Here is a 20,013-nt window from a genome sequence, read left to right on the forward strand (position 1 = left end):
TATACCAGTGAACATTTGCACATAGCAATGTCTTCCATTTATAACACACAATGCCATATATATTTAGCCTCCTGGAGCCGACACACAAATTTAATAAATTATTATTATCGAAGTGTTGCACGCACATTTTTATGTACATATTTTCTGCAAATATTATATAAAACAGACGGGTATTATCCTCCCACATCACAGAGTGATGGTTGGGCAGAAGAACTTTGATGGTAGTCTCAAAATATACAGCTAAAAAGCATTGGTCAGAGTTTATAACTATTTGTTTCAAGTCTGAATTTGTTGATGTAACAGTCAGATTCTCCTAAAAATTAAATCACCCCCCCAACCATCATATATTTAATAAAGAGCCATACTTTAAAAATAGAACAGGTGGGTATACAAATAAAGTTACATGCAACCCAGAAGTGTAAACTCCTGCTGTTTGATTCATTATCAAGTAATTTTTATAAGAAACTTTTTTTAAACTGATTTAATTTCTTACATTACAAGAAGAAACAAATTCAAGGAGTGTCCAGCAACTTAAAAACAGATCTTATGAAAATGAGGTTATTTTACTTGCTAGGCCAACGATCTATTCCGAGGATCATTCCTCTCTTATCTTGAACTGATTATGTTTCCACCCAATTAGTAATAGAAATATATTCTGCTCTTGTTGGGTGATTTGCCTGTATGAAGATTAACAAGTTAATATTCAGACATTCTATACAATCATGGAGATAATTTGCCTGTATGCAGATTATCAAGTTAATATTCAGACATTCTATACAATCATGGAGAGAAAACTTCATTTCCCCATTAATGTTGGCTGGAATACCAAGGGATATAGCCCTAATATATCTGGAGGGTACCAATTCTGGGAAGGCGGAGCTAAAGGACAATTATGGGATCCTGCTTCTAGAGGGTTGTCCTTGGTGACCTGTAAGATCTTTCAAGATTTTATCCCATGAAATAATTGTTCTTTAGCTGGTTCACACAACCCAAACTACACCAAGATTCTCTAAACAGCCATAAAGAGTTCATCTAGCATTTTATTAATGGTTGAAAGGAACCTGGGTCAAATCCTGCTCAATTCCATAAAGAGGAGTAGTTGCAAATCAGAAATCACAAACTCCTCATTCTCACTAGCTGGAGAATCCAGACACACAGGTTAGGTCCTTATTATCACAAAATAAATGCAAGGACATGGCAAGTTACCCCATTCATATTCACTCCTGCTTTAAGGAAGAGTAAAACTGGATGATATCAATATAATCCCCAAACCCACTAGTGGGCTATTTTCAAATACAGCACACTGATTTAGTTGCAGATAGCTGGGCAAGACTGACGAGGAAATCTAATCAGATTTCCAAAGTCAAATGAGTAGGATTTGTCTTCTTTAATCGCTAGATTACATACTGCACTACTAGTAGGCTTTGTGTTCTGATGTAGTCTCCTAGCTCAGAAATAATGGATGAGCATGTGATTAAGGTCTTTTTATAATGCTAAGGATTAAAATCCCATGTTCCCAGATCATGGACACAATGCCCAGAAATTCAGGTCAAATAAAGGAATTACTGAATGCTATGCATAACACAATAGGCTAAGCAAGGGTTGTTTACGTAATAAACCCATACTGCAGACCACAGTATCACTGGTTGCATTTGGATAATGGAAAAGAGGACTTCTTTCACTAACCTCAAAGAATTAATCTTTTTGTGAGAGGACCATAAATGTGAGCCTTGCTATCTTTATTAATGCTCCATGCAACAGAACTTCACCGTATTAAAGTGAGGCCTTTAAAGTGATTGTCTCCATCAATAACTAAGGTGAAACAGTGGAACCACAGATTTTAGTAAACATTAAGTATATAAACCGCAAGCCCTTTAGTGGTTAGCTTCATCACACAGACTTGGCAAAGAACGAAGGTCCAGAGGCAAAATATTCTAACTATGTGTTGTAACAAAGATTTCTTGAGACCTTTCTATATGTTCTACAGGCATTTTTGTTAATATAGTAAATGCAAACAGAGAGTTTCCCTTAATCTGAAAAGCATGTTACTCTAATGAAACTTTTGCTTAAGACATTAATTTCAACATCCCAACAGATTTGTAAAATTACTTTTTCTATTTTCAAGGATTTGTAGTGGATAGGATAAACAGCTGCTTAAAGTTCATTCAAAGAGCTTTCACGGTGCATTAACCCCTCAACCTGTGGCTATCTAGCAATATCTCTTGAGTCTCTAATCTAATTCAAACACAATTATTTGTATGTGGAAAGTGATTGGTTTATGGGGGAAACGTTATGCCATTATCTTGGGATTCTAGGTACTTTATAGAAGTAAATACTGAATGAACTGATAATAAAAATGCCAAATCTGGACCAAGCAATCTAAAATGGAAAAATAAGTTTGGAAATATTTGAATTTATTAAGCTCAGGTACAAGAACTTAAAATGATAAAACTCTTATTATGAGGTACTGTTTACTGAGGACAGATAACATGAGAAAATAAGAATCTCAATGAGTTTTGAACCCAGTGAGGTGAACTCCTGATGCCTACATAAACAGTTCATATAATTTTCTCTGAAGGAATACAGAATCTTCTTCTGAGATTCTTTTAAACTTCTCGGCTAACTTTTCCCACCAAACCAGGTCTTCCTCTTCATCTTACAGTCACGTATGATCCAACTACAGCGCTTTTTCTTCCACAATTCAAATGCCATTTGTTCTCATGCTCTTTCAGTCTGATTTTCCCGTTGCCTGATCCGTGTCCTTTCAACAAAGTCTTCTCCAATCAGTACACCCTTCCATTGAGTAAGTATCAACATTAGCTATATTGGGTGGGAATTCTGGGAGCTGAGAATTCACACACCTGGAGGGTGCTTAAGTTGGGAGAAGGATGATTTAACGAATAAGTAATCTTCATTGCAATATTTTACACTCCATTATTTCTCTAGAAAACTTAGACAGTTTTCTGTCTAAAACTATGAAATCAATTGTAAAATATATTCCCTGAAAGATTATGGCACCACTCTAGACCTCTACAGACTGTACTTGTTGTCTTCACCTGATATCCTTATTATCCTTTGCTTTTAACTCGGCTTCCATTCTGTAAGGATCATTTCAGCTCTCATTAAATGTTGTGACAGAGGAAGCTTCTAATTTAGATGGGAATATCAGTGAATGTCTCCTCTCTGTTCCCTCCCAGTCATAGCCAATGAAACTAAAATGACTCTGGGAAGAAACTTATCACTGTTTTAATAGGAAACAGTGTACATTCTTCACTCCAACTCTGACCCTAGTAGCTGGTGAATCTATCAATGGAATAGGAAGGAGCATAAAATGAGGGAAGTTAAAGAACATAATTCCTTGATTCTTTGCTAAGCAAATGGATGAAAAAGAACAAGGGTATTATTCCAGACAGTGAGAGTATTATTTTACCTATATAAATCTGACTCATGAAAAAATATACTGATAAATGTCTGATACAAGAATATTTTATTGTCTGGAACAAAAAATAGTATTTCAGGTTCATCTGCTCATAAATATTTCTCAAGTATATTATTACTTGTATTATCAGATTAGGAAGAACATAAAAGGGAACTTATGTTGAAGTCATTTCATCTTCCTGAAATGAATACCAGTTCTTCCTTACTTGTGTGTGATTCAGCTTGACCATCCAGGCAATGCTTTATAAGATGTAAAATAGAAATATTTGATCATGTGAATGCTGTACCTTGTTAATCAATATGGCAAACTTTGGATAATATTTTTTGCTTAATTTAACCTGTAACAGAATTGTGGGTAGGTACAAAGATAGGAAGGAAGGAAGGAAGGAAGGAAGGAAGGAAGGAAGGAAGGAAGGAAGGAAGGAAGGAAGGAAGGAAGGAAGGAAGGAAGGAAGGAAGGAAGGAAGGAAGGAAGGAAGGAAGGAAGGTTGGTTTTGCATCAGAGAATTGTTTAATTGACATTAAATCATTTGAGTCCAAGAGAGATGTATGTCACAAGAGATGTTTCATGGTATACTTCAAAAACTCTGGCTATCCTGTAAACTAATGACTTAACATTAAATATACTAATATTTAATTAATATAAATATATAAATACAAATATATATTAATATATTTAATATAAATATACAAAGGAGTCTCAATATGTTTACCAGAATTCACTTATCTGGAGCATGAGAAGTCAAAAGTGATCAAAGTTTTTATTACCAAAATTTCACAAGACTGAAGGTCCAGATGACAAGAAGCTGGGACAAAAGAGATGAGAATGAATTCTTCAACATTGATAAGAATTCTGTTGTGTTTTTCTGCTCCAATGTCATGAAAAATTATCAGACCAACTCTGCAAATTTTAAAGTTGGTATGTTGACCTTGCTTTGCTTCCCTTGACTGTCTGGTGTGTGTTATCTTTCAGATGCAAAGGCTACAAGTTAAAAATTGGATGATGCTTACATAAGCAGCTCTGAAGCAGATTTCAAACGAATAGCAGGTTTTAAATGATAAATATAAATACTATATCTTCTCTAGTAAGTCTATGAATTGAGCTAACATCCTCATGGCTGTGTAACTATCAACTTCTATATGCATTAATATTCCAATTATGAATCTGATCAAACAGAAATAGACTCATTATGTCTGATTTTCATTCACTTTTTCTTGCAGAGACTGAAAACTGAACTCTTACCTATTTCTTGCAGTTCTTACCACATTATGATATCTACCTGTTAGCACTATACTGTGGAGCAAGCAAGTACAGATTTGTATTCCAGTTTAGCCTTGGACCAAGGGATTTGAAGTAGCATTAAAGAATATGTCCATGTTTGTGGAGTATAATGTACACAACTACTCATTAATTTCCCCTCTGTCCAGCATCGTCACAGACAAAATTTTAGCTGATAAATGAGGGTTCATAATGATCCCCAAATATCTTACCCACGCACACTCACTTTTCTATACCTACATTTATATCTTCTATCACACCTTGAAATTTTTGGTAAAATCTTGACATTCTTTAGCACAGAACAAGTTACTAAAAGATATAAAATTTCTAGAAATTTCAAAGCCATGCACAAAACTATTTTTCCTGTCCCCCCTCCAACCTCCGGAACAAAACCTGAAATATCTCCAATGTTCTTTTTTTCCCTTACTACCCTTAACTGACAAGTTCATCTTGCTGCTTTAAAATTATACATATCAAGCAAAGGACCTTGGAATTACAGGCAGAAATGTCTCCTCCCCTTGCAGGTTCATCTTACTACAAGTTAGAAAATATTTTAGGGAAATAAATTACAACAATTTATCAGCACCAAATCTGATTCCAATTTATTACCCTAAATATTTCATTGGAATCCTTTTACTCTTTCTCCAATTTCAATTTTTAGAAGCAAATGAACAAAAGAAGGCCTAGAGGAAAACTGGAAAAACATGAGTCTTCCCAAAGTGTTTTTTTTCCCCTTTCCCCCCCCCCCCCCAAGTTTTCACATTTCTGAGCATTTGCTGCCTTGAGATCCCAACAGAGTAAAAAATTGGGGTTTAAATCAAATTCTGAAATTACAAATATTTCTCACTCTTGAACAGTGACTGCCAAGTCACCTTATCTCAACCTTGCAAGGCACACTCAACATCTCAGTCCTTAGGAAAGCTGAAAAGAATACAAGGCCAAGCTGAATCAAAGAAACAAATGTTTTTAGAATCATCTTAACTTTCTACTCTTGGAGGAGACATTGCAATGTGGGGGCAGTGTGATACATACCATTCTGGAAGCAAGATTACCTGCCATTTTCTGGCTCTAACGATTTGGACAGGGTAGACTAGTGAAGATAAAAAAGTACAACACAAAGAACAGTCCAGCCAATTTCACTACCCATTGATGCACATAATCCACTGCTTCCCTCTCCTATTTTCGTACAAGCTCACTATGTGCTCAAAACAACAAAGAAAGCCCAGAAGTGGACTAATTTCAGCCTCCTGCTTGTTGTTGTCATTGTCATTGTCGTCGTCGTCGTCATCATCATCATCGTTATCTGTATTCCAGTGTGGTTTAAATCATGAAGTTATACTGCACACTTGGGAATTCTTAACTGTAGTTAAGCCGTGTTTATGATCTTGAATAATAACTTGCCAGATGAGACATCTTTGTTGAGCCTAAAATGGGAGTCCCTCCATTCTATGCAGTATAGGTAGTCCTCGCTATCTGACCACAATAGGGACCAGAATTTAGGTGACTAAGCAATTTGGTCATTAAGCAAATTGGAGCTAATTTTACCACCTTTTTTTATGACAGTCGTTAAGCAAATCATGTAGTCATTAAGCAAATCTCAAGGTGGTTAAGTGAATCCAGTTTTCCTGATGGACTTTTTTGCCAGAATTCACTTAATGACACGATTCGCTTAACAACTGTCATAAAACGGTCACAAACCGCAACCACGTGACTATGGGGGTCGTAAAGCACTTTTTCCAAGTCGATCGTAACACTGGATTGTTGTTAAACGGTCGTTAAGCGAGGACTACCTGTAATACGTTTTTTGTCAATGGCTTAATCCAACAATGGTAATCAGTTTCTGGTTTAGATGAAATGTGGAAATATGTATATAGACAAACTGTAGCTCATACAAAAGGAGAGAAGAATCTATATATGCAGACCAAAGATTCTACACAGAGAAATAATCAAGAACCACCAGTCCCTCCGTCTAGGTTTTGATACTTTTTTTTTTTTTTTTTAACCTGTATAAGTTAGCAAACACTGGTAAAAAGAAACTGACCTTCTGTTTATTCTAATAAAATGACTGAAACTTTTCTATATCTATACCAAATACATTGAGGTAAAAAAGGAGAACATGCTCATCACATTAAGCTCATCCAAGTATTACTTTAATGCCCCTGAAACTATACTTCCTCCATGCAACACATTTTCAATTTTACCTTCCTTATTTTGACTTCTGAAAGAAGATAGCCAGAAAAGGCCCCACAATGCATTAACTACACTCCATGAAATTCAATAACCAGTAATGGAAAAACATGGTAGTATAGTCAGACTTTCTGAGGTCATTGCTGAAACTCAAGGAACGCAACTAGTCCATAAACCTGAACCATTAAACAAAGATGCTGATGAAAAAAGACTCTCCAAAGGTTCTCCTCAAGGTTGTTGCATCCTCTTCAGTGCCAAACAACCACACAGTCAGATAATTGGTAGGCTGCTGGGAATTATTCAACCGTGGAGTTGGAAAGAACCATAAGAATAACTAGGTCCAACCCACTGCAATGTGCAGGAATATCAATTCAACCATTCTCAAAAGCTGTCTACCAGCCTTTTCTTAAAAACTTTCAGAGATGGAGAATCCACTACCTCCATAGGTTCCACCATCTATACAGATCAGGAAATATTCTTTACAGTACATTTAAATAAAATGTATACCCATTATTTCCTATCTTCGTTTCTGTGGCAATGGAAAATAGTTCCCGACCACCTTCCCTCTGCCACTTTTTTCTGTATCTGAACATTAATATCTTTCCCTCAGCTACCTTCTTTCCAGGTTGAATATCCCAAGTCCATATTGTTTGTCCTTACAGGGCATGTCCTTAAGTCCCTGTATCATCTTTCCCAACCACCTCTCTTGTAATCTTCTGGAAATATTCAATATTGTCAATGTTCTTCTGGAAAGACAGTACCTGGAATTGTACACAGTATTCCAGGTGTGGCCTCACCACTGTAGTAAAGGAGAATACAGACTTCATGGGTCTTTGATACAATTCCTCTTCTTCTAATGCAGCCCCAAGCTGTGTTAATTCTTCCAGCAATTGTCACCCATTGTTGGCTCTTGTCAGCTTGTTATCAATAATGTTCTCCAATGTAGTACTGCCAAGCCATGCATCCATTATCATGCATGTGTGCTTTATATTTTTCTTCCTTATGTAATAAATTGCAATTATCCCTGTTGAAGAACATCTTGTTCCACTCAGACCAGTCTTCCAACTTTTTCAGATTAGATTACAATCTTGTCCTGTCTTTCTGGGTATTGGCCAGACCTACCAATTCTGTCTCATCTATAAATCTAACAAGCAACCCACAAATTCCATTATCTAGAACATCAATAAAAATGTTGGGTAATACTGGCCCCAAGACTGATCCCTACTGGTTACTGCCCTCCAACTCAATGTAGAACAGTGTTTTTCGACCTTGGCAATTTTAAGATGTGTGGATTTCAACTCCCAGATTTCCCCAGTCAGCATGCTGAGGAATTCTGGGTGGGGAATGCTGAGGGTTGAAGTCCACACATCTTAAAGTTGCCAAGGTTGAAAAACACCGATGTAAAACAATTCATGTTGCCTCTTGGAGTGTGGTTACCTAGCCAGCTGTGAACCCACCTTAATGTACTGCCCTCCAAAGCATACCTTAACAGCTTGTCAATGAGAATAACATGTGCTGAACAAGGTAATGCTCAGTGATGCAACACATTACAAGCATGAGCTGCCCATTACTGACTTAGAGATCTCTAGAATTTCAAAAATGCAACAGAATACTAGCCAGTTATAACCATCAAACCCTACCCATGCCCACCAAATCTGCATCACAGGGCACAGAAAATTCGGAGAATCTGCTTGGGCACTTCTAGCAAGTGCAGGAACTCTAACAATACTGCCCAAGGAGTTCACAGTGCAAGTAACACTCTATGCCAGTGCTGTTCAACTTCAGCAACTTTACAATGTGTGAACTTCAGCTTCTAGAATTCTCCAGCCAGCATGCTGGCTGGGGACTTCTGGGAGTTGAAGTCCACACATCTTCAAGTTGTCAAGATTGAGAAACACTGCTCTGTGCGATTACAAGCGCATGTGGCAACCAGCAGGACTGTCTACTCCGAGCAGTACCAGCCTGACCAATTTGATCAAATAAGGAGAAGCTTATTACATTTTGGGGAGGTTCAGGGGCTGAAGTGAGAAGGCACTGCTTTTCTGTGGCAGCTATAACGCGGTAGAACAGCCTCCTGTTGACATTTCAGAAGCTGCTAGAGATGGAGGGGTTTCATACTCCTGACTTTATCGTGCCACTTATGACCTCCATTTTAATTGCTTTCATTCTGATGTTTGGTTGTTGTTGTTCTTGCTGCTATAATTGGTCTTATTTGTGAACTTTGTACCATGGATGTTTTAATTGTTTTTTATTTATTCATTTATTCTATGAGACCTGCCGAGAGTATTTTTGATTGAGGCAGGATATAAGTGTGCTTAATAAATAATCCCGCAAACAAACTGCAACCAGTGCAGTAGTAACCAAAAACTTATTTTTCTATAGGCATCCCTTAATATAGTTAAACTATATAAATGTGATATATAGATACACACATACACATGCTCAGTTCCTCCACGTTCCCAGCACTATATTTATGGTTGTATTTCATTATCAATATACCAACTCTCCTTACTTGAAAATTATCACAAACCCAAAGCCCCAAAACAGATTACTATGACCTCAAAGACCTTTGTGCTTTTGATCCTGACAATGGTCCGCTGCCTTGTGACTGCTGTACAGGACAAAAATTCAACCGGGAAAGTTTTTTAAAACGCTTGACTTTAATTCTATCAGTTTTTTTGCAACCCTAATGGCATGCTTCTGGAAACACCTGCCTTCTATATCAGGGTTCCTCAACCTTGGCGACTTGAAGTCCACACATCTCGCCAAGGTTGAGGAACCCTTTTCTATATGCTGCAGAAAAGAAATGGCAGAGTTTATCATTTTAGGAATATACTCTCCCCACAGCCATATCATAAATTATTCCTCAAAGGAAAGTTTATGAAATTCTTTATTATAGCACATGCTGGGCTCCCTCCCACCCCTTTTATGGGGAGCAAAAGGTATGCATGTGTCTAACTTCAATATGAATTTTTCTACCATACTTTGCTTACTATGGAGACTACCTCCTTCAAGCCTTCTTGCGCAACTAATTATTTGTTACACTGCAGCTCCAGTGTGCGTGGGGAGGAGGGGACAAGGGGATTTTAAGCAACTCCATCCAGTAAATGGAAAAGCAGGTAACTTCATTCATGGGCCAGTTTGAAATGCTATGCCTCCTGCTGCCTCTCTGAGTTTACATGCATTTCCACTGCCAGCTTCTGCTTGGAAAGTTTTTTCTCCACTCCTTCACTTCTGCCAATTTATTTGCCTCTCTTGCACTTAACTGCCTTCAGCCCTTTTCTGAAACTATTTTTTACTGCTTCAGCAACTCAGTACAGATCAGTGCTTACAAACTTCCTGCTCGGAAGAATGCGTGCTGACTTCAAGTCACTGGAGTACAGAAGAAGGCCAGAAGCAAATCAGCTCAATGTATACAAGTTTATGAATGCCAAATACCCAAACGAATATGCTTTCCACAGGAGTATTATGTACGTATCTCCTTAGCTTAACTGAAGATATATCTAGTGTAATCCCCAATAATAGACTTCTTATTCCCAGCAATCCAAATGCTTTCCGTTTGATTGTAAGGTAATGTAGACAGTAAGGAAGATAACTTTGACAAGAGATATGCAGAAGGCAAAGGAGTTGCCTAGGCAAAAGGAGCTAAAGCATTTTTTTAAAGTTCAGAACTACAAGATAACATTCAGAAGCGGCTCAGGGAAATGCCTCCCTAATTCACTGGAGGAGGAGGAGGAGGAGGAGGAGGAGGAACAGGAACAGCAGCATCAGACTTGCAAGATTCTGGTCCTATAGCCAATCTCAATAAAAGTAGTAGACATCCTGTGGAGTTGATTTCCTGATCTGGTCTGTCTAGTGAGAGAGGTAATGGTCAAGAACAAGGAGAGGGATAAACAAATGTTAACCTGTTCAGTACATCTGAGCATCTCTATAAAGCATCATGAAGTAGATGCAAAGAACTGAATAGCTGTAGAACTAGGGAAGTAGGAACATGATGAAATGGAAAAGGTTCAATCAAGCTCTTACAAAAAAAAACACTCATGGTGTCATCCACAGTGTATGATAAAAAAAAAGTCAAGATGGAGGCCATGATGAGGCCACTGGAGCTCCACCCACACATGTGATGCACGTAAAAAGCAAACAGAGCTTTGATCATACCTTTGGGGTCCTCATCTTGACTTTTTGGACATTCTGCAGGCACTCCTGAGGCACAGCGCTTTAAGCTGCCAATGGAAGAAGCCCCAAACTATCCAAGGGTTGTGTGGTTGGTCAAAGCAATGCTTACAAGTGTATCGGCCATTGAAATGGGAATAGAGAAAAAGCCTCCAACTTTTTTTTTTTTTTAACTCCAGGATCACACAGGTACAGTGGGGCAAAAAAGTATTTAGTCAGCCACCAATTGTGCAAGTTCTCCCACTTAAAAAGATGAGAGAGGCCTGTAATTTTCATCATAGGTATACCTCAACTATGAGAGACAAAATGGGGGGGAAAATCCAGAAAATCACATTGTCTGATTTTTAAAGAATTTGCAAATCATGGTGGAAAATAAGTATTTGGTCAATATCAAAAGTTCATCTCAATACTTTGTTAGATATCCTTTGTTGGCAATGACAGAGGTCAAACATTTTCTGTAAGTCTTCACAAGGTTTTCACACACTGTTGCTGGTATTTTGGCCCATTCCTCCATGCAGATCTCCTCTAGAGCAGTGATGTTTTGGGGCTGTCGCTGGGCAACATGGACTTTCAACTCCCTCCAAAGGTTTTCCATGGGGTTGAGATCTGAAGACTGGCTAGGCCACTCCAGGGCCTTGAAATGCTTCTTACGAAGCCACTCCTTCGTTGCCTGGGCAGTGTGTTTGGGATCATTGTCATGTTGAAAGACCCAGCCACGTTTCATCTTCAATGCCCTTGCTGATGGAAGGTGGTGTTCACTCAAAATCTCACGATACATGGCCCCATTCATTCTTTCCTTTACACGGATCAGTCGTCCTGGTCCCTTTGCAGAAAAACAGTCCCAAAGCATGATGTTTCCACCCCCATGCTTCACAGTAGGTATGGTGTTCTTTGGATCCAACTCAGCATTCTCTCTCCTCCAAACACGATGAGTTGAGTTTAGACCAAAACGTTCTACTTTGGTTTCATCTGACCATATGACATTCTCCCAATCCTCTTCTGGATCATCCAAATGCTCTCTAGCAAACTTCAGATGGGCCGAGACATGTACTGGCTTAAGCAGGGGGACACGTCTGGCACTGCAGGATTTGAGTCCCTGGCAGCATAGTGTGTTACTGATGGTAGCCTTTGTTACTTTGGTCCCAGCTCTCTGCAGGTCATTCACTAGGTCCCCCCGTGTGGTTCTGGGATTTTTGCTCACCGTTCTTGTGATCATTTTGACCCCATGGGGTGAGATCTTGCGTGGAGCCCCAGATCAAGGGAGATTATCAGTGGTCTTATGTGTCTTCCATTTTCTAATTATTGCTCCCATAGTTGATTTCTTCACACCAAGCTGCTTGCCTATTGCAGATTCAGTCTTCCCAGCCTGGTGCAGGTCTACAATTTTGTTTCTGGTGTCCTTCGACAGCTCTTTGGTCTTGGCCATAGTGGAGTTTGGAGCATGACTGTTTGAGGTTGTGGACAGGTGTCTTTTATACTGATAACAAGGTCAAACAGGTGCCATTACTACAGGTAACGAGTGGAGGACAGAGGAGCCTCTTAAAGGAGTAGTTACAGGTCTGTGAGAGCCAGACATCTTGCTTGTTTGTAGGTGACCAAATACTTATTTTCCACCATGATTTGCAAATAAATTCTTTAAAAATCAGACAATGTGATTTTCTGGATTTTTTCCCCCATTTTGTCTCTCATAGTTGAGGTATACCTATGATGAAAATTACAGGCCTCTCTCATCTTTTTAAGTGGGAGAACTTGCACAATTGGTGGCTGACTAAATACTTTTTTGCCCCACTGTAGATAAAGTAGCACACTGAGTGCCATCGCAACCCAGCTTGGGGAACAAATTAGCAGAGGAAAAAAATGCTTTTTTTTTTTTAAATCCTGTTATGGAAGCATTTCTTACATCCTTTTCCTACACTACCTTTCTTGAACTCAGACAAAAGTGTACCCCCTCTTCCTTTCCCTTGGGAGCATGCCAGTTGAAAGGAATGGGAAGACAGATTAAGAGGCTGGGTAGTCAAAGACTAATCTCTGACACACACCTTTCAAATCAAATTCCTCCTGCAGGGGAGGAGGACATCCTGACAGAAAATGAATTCCAGTCAGTTCATTAACCCAAACGAGCTTGCTTTCAAATATTTATTTATTTAAAGCAAACTCTGACTAAATCAATGTTGTATAAACCTAACCCTCATCTTGTAGACAGCCAGGAATGTGGACTGTCTCCTTCAACTCCTGCATTAGAAGGTGAACTTGCTGGCTTTCCTCTTTTTTGTGGCGGGGGGGGGATGGAGGGGCAGGGCTGGCACAATTAAAAATAAAAACAAAATGGAAAGAAAGACTTCTGCCTAAGACGGAGGGCCTCACAACTGGAAAACACAAAACCTCTCCCTGCCAGGCTGCCAGAATGTACATCCTAAATGCAAATCACATTTACAACCTCAGGTGCACACAAAACAGAAAAATCATGAGTCATACACATCCCCTTCCTGAGCAAAACAACTCTTCTTTTTTACATTTGATGTGATACATTGAAGGCTGGTCACTCCAAGAAGCTCAAATATTCTTTTTCAGTAAGATACCTGGTGGATTGCATCAACAGTGTGTGTGCACACACACACACATCCCACTTAGAAAGCCAACCAGCACAGAAGGGAGTTTATTTTTTTTTGCATATTTAAAGCACGCTGAAGTCTCCTCTCCGCCAACAAAGAGGCAGAAGAGAATACAGAGTGCACCGTGGATTTTGTGCATGCTCCAGGGTTGATTTTGAGTGGATCACCAAATCTCAGCAAGTCAACCAGCCCAAGTTACTCTTTTTACAACCTCTAAAGCAAGTCATTAGCCAAGAAATTTTCTGGATGGGGAAAAAAAAAGATAATATAGAGATGGCTTGCTAAGTGCAGGTACACATATGTACACTCTTGAACTCAAGTAATTTGGCCTAATTTTGGAGCTTTCACAGTGCCTTTGAAGATAAAAAGGCACCATAAAACTCAAAATCAACCCTGGAGCATGCACAAAATACACGCACATTCTCCTAAACCCAGTGCTTTTCTTTTGAAGGCCACAAACACAGAAACTCACACCAGTGAAATCCAGCTTGGCTTCCTTCAAGGCAAACAGGCAGTTAGTTCCGGAACAGATCCCTAATGGTGCCATATTTCCCTTAAAATGCCTACTGTACCCCCCACTCCACATCACTCTGCCTCACCTAAGCCAACAGCAACAGGAACATAACCAATTTTCCTCTGTTCAACCAGCCCAGAGAGGAAAAATCCAAAGATTATTCTCCAGTCACAAGAGATAAGACCACTTCTTAGCATATCATCTGAAACATCAAACCAGGGTTTCTCAACCTGGGAAACTTGAAGATGTGTGGACTTCCACACCCAGAATTCCCAGCCAGCTGGCTGGGGAATTCTGGGTGTGGAAGTCCACACATCTTAAAGTTCCCCAGGTTAAGAAACCTTGCACCAACTGTTCTTCTCAAAACAGACATGGCTTGTTACATGCTCAACCCAAAACTTGACAAATACACGAGTTTTGTTTTGAATAAGAGCTACCTGAAAGAAATGAGGGTGAAGATAATTTGACTTCGAACTGTTTTGCATATCTCTACTTGGCACTATGTTGTTGACTGGAACCGTGTTACAAGTAACGGGGGGGGGGGGGGACCTCTTCAGATTTAATATACAAATGTACTTCCTAAATATCTCTTATTAAATCTTTTTGTCTCCTAAACTTGCCACCCAAAATGTCATTTTATAAAATATGCAAAGGAGTTTGAGAAATGTAATTACCTTTTTCTGCAATTCTAACAGCAAATGATGGGTGATTATTAATAAAGCCAGTAAGAGTAAGTTTTCTACTTTGTTCCTTTTACTATCACAAGTGCTAGAGTTTGGAGTATGTCTGAGACAGCAAAACCCTTTTAAATCTTCTTGGCCTGTAACACCAAACACGAGATTCTCAGTCCTCATCATTATGATAATGTTTCTCTCCAGAAAGGAAATAAGAAGAGTTTGCCCCTTTAATAGTCCAAAATGAGGATAACCATTAGAAATTGCAAAAAGATAGTCTGAAAGCTCAGTGAAGCAAGCCGTCTATTCCATTCTGGTGCCCAGGATTGCACAATACAAGGCTAATGGGGACATACTTAACTGAATATACTCTTGCAAATTGCAGTCTTTTGTTTAAAGCCAGGGAAATACTGTAATTTAACTGGTAGACTTCAACCAAGAAGACCAAGTCCCTGCTTGATCACTGGACTCATGAGGGGACTCTGAGCTAAATGCTCGCAGCCAAATATTCCTTAAAAGGAGGTTACTCTATGGCAGTGTTTCTCAACCTTGACAACATGAAGATGCATGGACTTCAACACCCAGAATTCCCCAGCCATCATGCTGGCTGCAGAATTCTAGAAGTTGAAGTTCACACATTGTAAAGTTGCTGAGCTTGAACAACACTGCTCTAGGGATAAAGCTAAGGGGGACCTGTATTTATGCTATGCAGATAAAATATAAAGGCAGTAAGTAAAAGTTCATCTGTGCTAAAGACAACTTTTTCTCCTTAAGATAGCATACCAAGAAACCTAACATACCCTATTAGAATAAGTTACAATACACGGAAGTGCTCTCTGCTTACAGTTAAATCTGGAAAGCTGAACTTCCCATTTCTAACACACTATTTTCTGTGTCTCAGCACATCTTGCAAGACACTGTAAAATAAGTCAAAGGATGTGAAACTCTTTGCCCGGTCTCAGAAAGAAGCTGATAGCTTAGCTAGATAATGGTGCCACAGAAAGGGAAAGAGCTCTCTTGTTCTCTACAGAGATGTATAGAAAAAGCTGCTGCCAATCAAAACGAAGAGAACCCGAAAGGCAGTTATTGGTTATAACAAAGAGAAATCCTGACGGCTTCCTCAGCTAAACAGAAATCAGTTATTCAGAGCTCTATATAATGCTGATTTCATATCCTGTAAATGCAATCCCACAATTATGGAGAAAGATAGATCTGCTGGCAAACACAGAGTGGAAATGTGCACTCAGCTCCCGTTGATGTACCCAGGATGCCATATCCGTGAATATGACAAAGAAAACGTAATTTACATCTTTAAGTAACATGTCATATACAATGAGGTTTTAGGATGGCCTTGCTGGTGCCTCCAACTAGGATAGCTGGAGATGGTGTCAGTTGTGATCCAACAGAACGAGAGGTGTTCTCAAGAGCTTCATGTTCTGAACATGCAAAGGCCAAATTGCCCCAATTTCTAATGCCAACCAGTGTCACCAGAACACCCTTGGTGACATGAGTGCCTGATCCTTGCATCTTAAATCTGTACATACCTACTTCTACATCACACTTTTTCCAGCATGCCTTATCCATTAAAGCCTATTCTGCCTGAGGAATATTTACTCTATTTTCTTGTAGATTCAGCTTCTCATTCTAGCAAATCATTTGTCCCTCTAGAATGTTTATGTTCACCTAAAAAATTAAGCAATACCTTTTTTTCTAGTGTTAATGCATCATTTCTAACCAAATCACTGCTCAATCACTCTTCGCTCACTTTTCTCTCCAACCTTACTGACTTGTTTTGTTACGAAAATATTCTAATTACACTCAAGTTCATAAAAGTACCAACTAGAAAGGAGTACTGCACACAAAAGTTTCTACACAAGCTCCTTTACAATAGTAGTCTACTCTCAAACACAGAAGGAGGATGCCCTAGCATTATAGAAGTTTGTTCCCTTCTTCCATCTTTGGTTCATTGTAGAAAAAACATCTCGTCATGCTTCTTGCCCTCATGACAACAGTTCTCTTCCAATCAAACTAGTTTCTGCAGGAGAAGCTGAAAACAACACTTTTCTCCAATAAATCAATCATTTGAAAAATGTGAAATTCAGTCTTCCACATTTTCAAGTTCAAGAATTTGACAGTGTTATTGAAATTAATAGTTCATCTTTTTCTATTGGAGGTATTGGAATGTCAACCATATATATATCAATGACTTAGACTGAACAGTGCAGTTCAAGGCAGATCCTCGAAGTAAGATCAGGCTAGAGGTTAAGCTATATTTTTCACTTTTAATTGCACAAGCCGTTTAGGTATACTGCTTGAGACTAGCTATCTTCTACAATTATCAGACTCTGGAGGTCAGCAATTAGAGCCCTGCAAGGATTTGAATTAAGAAGCTTTGTGATTAGGTGAAGTAATGATCCAAAAAAAAGATTAGAGCCCTTCAGTCCACACTTGTTATAAAAAAAAAAATTTCCTTTTTGTGAGGTTCAGTATCTCCATGCTCCTGGTACTATCACACTGCAGACAGCCTCTTTGCCTTTCAATGCTCTGATCAAGAATCAGAATGCCTGGCAACGTGGAAAGCTTGTAGACCACCATGAGTGAAGATAGTTACATTCTTCTGTTCTTGATGAATGAGAAGGTTCATTTTACTCTAAATAAAGCATCATAATCAAATGTCTTCTAAGCATCTTGAAAGAGGTCAGAAGAAATCTAAAAGATATCTGAGAATAGCATCACAACAGCAAATTAGACCATCCCCAGTGTTCCTGGCTGCATTCAAAGTTGGTCACCTCACTGCTCTGGAGAACAAGGGACTTTGCATGCATTTTGGCATGTGCAGCCAGCATGGAAGTCATCATGAGTCAAACTGCCCCTGTTCTTCAGAAGGACATAATCCATCAGCAGAACTATACAACACAATTGTACAAATCAACACAACATGAAGATTTATAGGCTCCACGGGGAAAGCAAGATGAAGAACTCCAAACCAGAAATCTCATAAGACGAAGAGAGTATGAGCAGTTAAATTATAAAATAGCAGTTGAATTTTATTATTTTTCATACTATTTTAATTCTAAAATCACCTTGAGCTCATTGAGTCAATATAAGAGCACAGCTAGGCAATAAATGAGCATCATTTTTCTTCTAATCCTGACAAACATCTCTTTTCTGGTATTTAAGAAACCTTTGCTTACCAGGATAGAAAGAAAAGGCCCAAAATGCAGTATTTATTTTTGTTTATTACAATGACTTTTATACTGTGAATGTAACAATTAGAATTACTGAAAGTATTATATTTAAACCTATCCAAATCCAAAACAAAATGCCACAGATCTGAAGGAACGCTATGAGGATGGAGCTATCACAGCCCCTGGGAGGGAGAAGGGTTATTTTTGCTCTTCTATTCACCGCATTGTTTTTATGTAAATTTCACAGCTTACAAACAGCTGAATTTCAGTCCTCATCACTGACCTACAACCATGTTAACAAAAACTAAGGGAAGCTGGAATGAAATATCTGGAGGGCCACAGGTTCTATCTATATCCCTGTCTTAGAGCTTCTCTCTTCAGAAGGATTTACCCTGCCTAAAAAGGAGGTGCATGCATAAAATTAGAAAAAGGGCTATGTTCCTAACTGAAAGTAGTATAATGCAAACAGATGAAAAATGGTAATGTTCTGGTGGAGAGCCACATGAACAAATTGTTTCTGAAGCACTTACCTGGGACAGAAGGTCCAAACTCAAGATGTGATACCACCTTTTGAGTGGCTGTAAAACATCAAACTACCTTTACACCCCACATGGACCAAGAATAGCAAGCATTTCACAAGCCTATTGAGCAGTGAACAACAATTAAGTATGCAGTACATGCAAACTTGGCATTCCAACTAACACTATGCTTCACAACTTTTTCCTCTCCCCTATTTTATCACTTTTTGTTCCCCAACTCACACTGTCATCCTTCTCCCAAACTTTCCCCACCATGGTTTTAACTTTCATCTTCCACCCCCCCAGTTAAGCACCTCCCACCTCTTCCTTTCTCTATTTTTCTTGCTGTGTTTCTCTCTTCCCTCCTTCATTCAGAAGCACCGATTCACCTAAGTGCTAAAGGAAATGTACATTTAACCTCATGCTGAAGACTATTTTGCTGTGCCCACTCTGCCTTAACTAGACTGACAACATTCATGGAGCTGAAAAATAACCTCACTTTTCAAAGACAGGAGAAACAAACATCAACCCTGAAAGTCAAAGAAAGTGACAACACACATTTTTCTAACTTGGTGCCCTCTAGATACATTTAAGCACAAATTCTTGAAGCTGTTCTAAACACTACAGAACGGTGGTCAGTCTTGTTGGAAGATTGGAAGTATATCTCCACCTTCTGCATTCCACAATAAAAGCCACAGCACCCAGTATATCTTATTAAGAGGAATGCACATGTAGGATTTCCACTTCAAGTGTCTTTTCTACTGAATCTAGCGATTGCACAGAATTTGGAAAGTAGCTTCCTCCCTCTTTGAGAAAAGACAGCTTGCAAAAATACAGAGCCACCCATAAGCCCAGCTGACCTCTGAAGGTTCACTGTCTTTTCTCCTTACAAGAGGGGAGAAAGAATGTTAGGTACTCTTTGTCCCAGGCATATTTCTACATGAGCAACTTTAATTCATCTGCTGCTGCTGCTTCAGCTCGGCACTGTTACCCTAAAGAAAATCCTCCCTCTCCAGATCAGAAATATTCATTGCTTCACTCATATTTTTATTTTTCTCTGAGAGATCAGACAACTTTGTTCTTAAAGCTGAGGGAGCACAACTGGCCCCAAATCACCCAGAGCCCTGTGGTAAAGCCAAGATTTGACTCTGGGTCTCCTCTGTTCCAGACCAACTCCTGGAATGCTGCTCCCTAACCTGATCTTGATTCCAAAGTCTACTCACAGAGAGTGGCCTTAGGCCCCAGGGAGAGTTGGAGTGACAGGGTATACTTAGAAGTAACGAAGGCCGGTCCAAGGACATAAGAGGGAAAGACCAAAGGAAACTTTTTATTAAAAAAAAAAATTATATTTAAAATTTGGTCACCACCCATCTCACTAGGAAGTGACTCTGGGTGGTTTACAGTAAAAACAAAAAAATATTAATTAAAAT

The 20,013-nt window shown here is 39.0% G+C and overlaps 1 protein-coding gene across 3 annotated transcripts in view; it reads right to left on the bottom strand.

Annotated features, from left to right (window-relative positions):
• KHDRBS3 (KH RNA binding domain containing, signal transduction associated 3) overlaps positions 1-20,013 on the bottom strand; it is a 95,201-nt gene that overhangs the window by 59,079 nt on the left and 16,109 nt on the right. The gene's annotated exons all lie outside the window — the stretch shown is intronic.

Source organism: Python bivittatus, unplaced genomic scaffold (genome assembly GCF_059951505.1).
Source record: "Python bivittatus isolate LINGU-HERP-01145 unplaced genomic scaffold, Pbiv_v1 ctg000590_np1212, whole genome shotgun sequence".
Taxonomy (NCBI): Eukaryota; Metazoa; Chordata; class Lepidosauria; order Squamata; family Pythonidae; genus Python; species Python bivittatus.